Source organism: Neovison vison, chromosome 12 (assembly GCF_020171115.1).
Source record: "Neovison vison isolate M4711 chromosome 12, ASM_NN_V1, whole genome shotgun sequence".
NCBI lineage: Eukaryota > Metazoa > Chordata > Mammalia > Carnivora > Mustelidae > Neogale > Neogale vison.
This window is the reverse complement of record NC_058102.1, coordinates 85,151,492-85,155,673: the sequence shown is the minus strand read 5'-3', so window position 1 is coordinate 85,155,673 and position 4,182 is coordinate 85,151,492.

Sequence of the window (4,182 nt, the reverse complement as noted above, 5' to 3'; positions counted from 1 at the left end):
GCACACGTAGCAATCCCATTTCTGGTTATATATCCAAAGGAAATGAAAACAAGATCTCAGAGCATTATCTTCACTCTCATTTTCATTCCAGCATTATTCATAATAGCCAAGATGTAGAAACTTAAGTGTCTGTTAGTGGATTAATGAATAAAGGAGACATGGTATATATACACAGTGAAAATTACTTAGCTAAAGAAAGAAGGAAATCCCGCCATTTGCAAAACAGGATGGATCCTGAAGGCATTATGCTAAGGCAAGTAAGTTGGACAAAGACAGACAAATACTGTTTGATCTCATATGCGGAATCCAACAAAGCTGTGAACTCACAGAAACAGAGTAGAATGGTGGTTACTAAGGATTGTGGGATGGGGGAAATGAAGAAATGTTGGTCAAAAGGTACCAATTTCCAGTATAAGATGAGTAAGTTCTGGGGATCTAATGTACAGCACAATGATTATAGTTAATAACACTGTTTTATATATTTGAAAGGTGCTAAAAAAGGAGATCTTAAATGTTCTTAGCACAAAAAAGGTAAAAAAAAAAGAAAAGCGTAATTATGTGATGAGATGGAGGTATTAGCTAATACTATGGTGTTAATCATTTTATAATATATATCAAATCAACATGTTATACACCTTAAATTTACACAATGTTATCTGTCAATTACATCTCAATAAAACTGAAAAAAAAAGTATTTCTTTGGAGGCACTGAATCAAACAGGCACTGCACCCCTAGTCAGGATTCACTGTGAGGGATGGCATATGGTGCAAGACTACAAATCTGATGATTTTAGTATATGTGCTGCCGAAGCGAGCACTACAAATCTGATGATTAAGTGAAAATTGAGATCCTTAAAAGTGTGACTCTCAATACCACCTTCTCTTGTCCTGGTCATAGTATGCAAGCAGACAAGCATCTAACCAATCCCCAGAGAAACAATTATAGGATCCTTCCCCGGAAAAATTGTAGATATCCAGAGGAAAGCTCCCAGTGATGCCCACAAGGGACTACTACACACACAGCTTTTAGTTCCTCACTCTTAAATTATAATGGAGAGCCAAGGATCACCAGTTGTTTGACAATAGTCATCCTGAGGAGGAGACCAAAATAAACTCCTAGGAAAAAGAGCACAAAGGAGACAGAGCTAATCCAGGGAACAGAACTTCAAATAAAGTACAATATTCATGAAGAAAAGAGAAAAGGTGTAGACAAGAAAAAAGTTTTGGACAAGAAAAGCCAGAGGACCAAAAATGGCCCTTGGAACTTAAGTAACCAAAATAAAATGTTCTGATACAAAGGTGTGGTGTTTTTCACATATATCTACAACTTCTTAGATATTTCTTGAAGAAAGAGAGCTTATTTCCCCTTCCTTTGAGTGTGGGCTTCATTTAGTGACTCTCTTTAAACAAACAGAATAAGGTGGAAGTGATAGTCACTTCTGAGACTAGGTCATAAAAAGGCATTGTGGCTTCCTTCTCTCTTGGATCATCTGCTCTGAAGTTAGTTAACATGTGAGAACACTGAAGCAGCTTATGGAGAGGCCCATGTGGTGTGAAACAGGTGTCTTTTCAACAGTCAGAGAAGAACGGAGGCCTCCAGCCATCAGATGACTGAAACTCCTGCTAACATCCTGTTTTCAACCACATAAGAAACCCTGAGCCAGAACTACCTAGCTAAGCTGTTCCTTGGATTCTTGATTCACAGAAACTGTGAGGTAATAAATGTATTTTTAAACCTTTGTTTTAAGATACTTTGTTACACAGCAATAGATAATTAACCCAGAAAATCTGAAGATACAGTTGGGCAATCTCCCAAAGAATGCCTTTTTAAAAACCCAAAGAAAATAAAGAGAAATATTAGTTAATTTAGAGGATCATCTCAGGCTTTGTAGCTGACAAAACAGAAGTTTTTTTTTTTTTTTTTTTTTAAGATTTTATTATTTGCCAGAGAGAGAAAGAGACAGCAACAGAAAGAGCAGAAGCAGAGGGGGCAGCAGGTAGAGGGAGAAGCAGGCTCCCTGCTGAGGAAGGAGCCTGAGGTGGGACTTGATCCCAGGACCCTGACATCATGACCTGAACAGAAGGCAGATGCTTAACCGACTGAGCCACACAGGTGTCCCTAAAACAGAAATTCCAAAAAGACAAGAGAATAAATTAATAAACATTAAAGGAAATTTCTCAGAAATGAAGAGCACAAATTTCCAGATTGAAAAACTTCATGCAGTATCTATTGCAATATATGAAAAAAGACCTACAGCAAATTCCATCATTAAGAAATTTCAGAACATCAAGGAACAACAAAAAACTAGAAGCTTCCAGAGAGAAATAAGTCACATATGAAAGAATTCAACTGAAAGCTGGAGGACAATAAAGACATACCTTCAAAATTCTCAGAAAATGAGAATTTTCAACTTAGAATTTCACATCTGGAAAAACTGACAATCAAGTTTGAGGGTAGAGTAAAACCATTTTGACTTAAAAAATATATCTCCTCTACATTCTTAAAAAGTTATTCAAGGATATATTCCAAGAAAGGGAGGGAGTAAACCAAGAAAGAAAACATGATGCCAGGAAATAGGAAATAAAACCTTGGAGAGAGGCAAAAGCAAATTCTATGGACAAGAGCTATTCTCCAGGCTTAGAGAGTGAACAGTCTAGACGGAGTAGGTGAGTGGCAGTTAGGAACAAAAATAGAATGAACTTATTGTTTTGAGGGATTGAAAAAAATATATTGAGCATTTGACAGAGCTGTTGAAACATTTGGGGAAAAAAGTAATAATAAATATATCAAGGGGTAATTGGGTGGCTCAGTTGGTTGAGCAACTGCCTTCCCCCCGGGGTTATGGTCCCGGAGTCCCAGGATCAAGACCCGCATCAGGCTCCCAGCTCCCTCTGACCTTCTCCCCTCTAATGCTGTCTCTCACACAGGATCTCTCTCTCTCAAATAATAAATATATCAAGAACCAAGCAAATGAAAAATGGTGGCAATTCCTAACTCTAGGGGTAAGCAAAAGGTTGAACAAAAGTTATCATAATGACATTATTTGGCCTAGCAGTGAACAATTTTTAAAAAGGATTTTATCTATTTATTTTAGAGAGAGAGGCAGAGAATCTCAAGCAGAGTCCACATTGAACGTGGAGCCCAATACTGGGCTTGATCTCATGACCCTGAGATCATGACCTGAGCTAAAACGAAGAGTCAGAAACTTAACTGACTGAGCTACCCAGGTGCCTCATCAGTGAACAGTTTTTAGCACTACAAGACTTGATTTTAACTTTTATTCATATAACTTATATTCATGTTTTATTGCTACATCACAGACTTAGTGGCTTGGAACATTATTACCTCACAGTTTTGTTAAGTCAGAATTCTGGGAAGGTTTGATTGGGTCCTCTGCTCAGTCTCCTAGCTGAAATTAAGGTATTGGTCTGGGTGGGGGTCTTATGTGGAGGGTCTAAAAAGAAGAATCTATTTTCAGGCTTATTCAGGTTGTTGGCAGAATTCCATTTCTTCCAGTTATAGGGCTGAGCCCTTGTTGGCTGTCAGCCAGGCCACTCAAGCTCCTAAATGCCACCCACATTCTTTGGCATGTGGCCCCCTCCATCTTCAAAGCCAGCAATGATGTGTTAAATTCCACTCATGCTTCCAATCTCTGAATTCTTCTTTTGGGCTAGCTGGAGAAAACACTGCTTTTAAAGGGCTTATGTGATTAGATTAGGCCCACTCAGATAATCTCCCTTTCTCCATATAAAGTAACAATCAAGGAGCGTGGTATCCATAATATTCAGAGGTTCCACATACAACCAAAGATGGAGGGGATCATATAGAGGCAAAGTTCACTGTAGGTCATTCTTAGAATTTTGCCTACCACAAACCTAAAACTGTGATATGACTATATCAGGGTACTATGATATGATAGGACTAAAATCAGGGTGGGAGAGGAGAAGCACAGGGTATGGCATAAGAAAACTAAATTCTTTAGGGCACCTGGGTAGCTCAGTTGGTTAAGTGTCTGCCTTTGGCTCAGGTCATGATGGGATTGAGCTCAGGAAGGCAATATATAATGGCCAAAAATGGATAAATCATTACATATCATATTAGCATTTTCCTTAGAAGTAGGAAGGTTAAGTACCAAAGAAACAACTATAAAGTTGAAAATTTGTCTCTGTACAGTGGAGGTG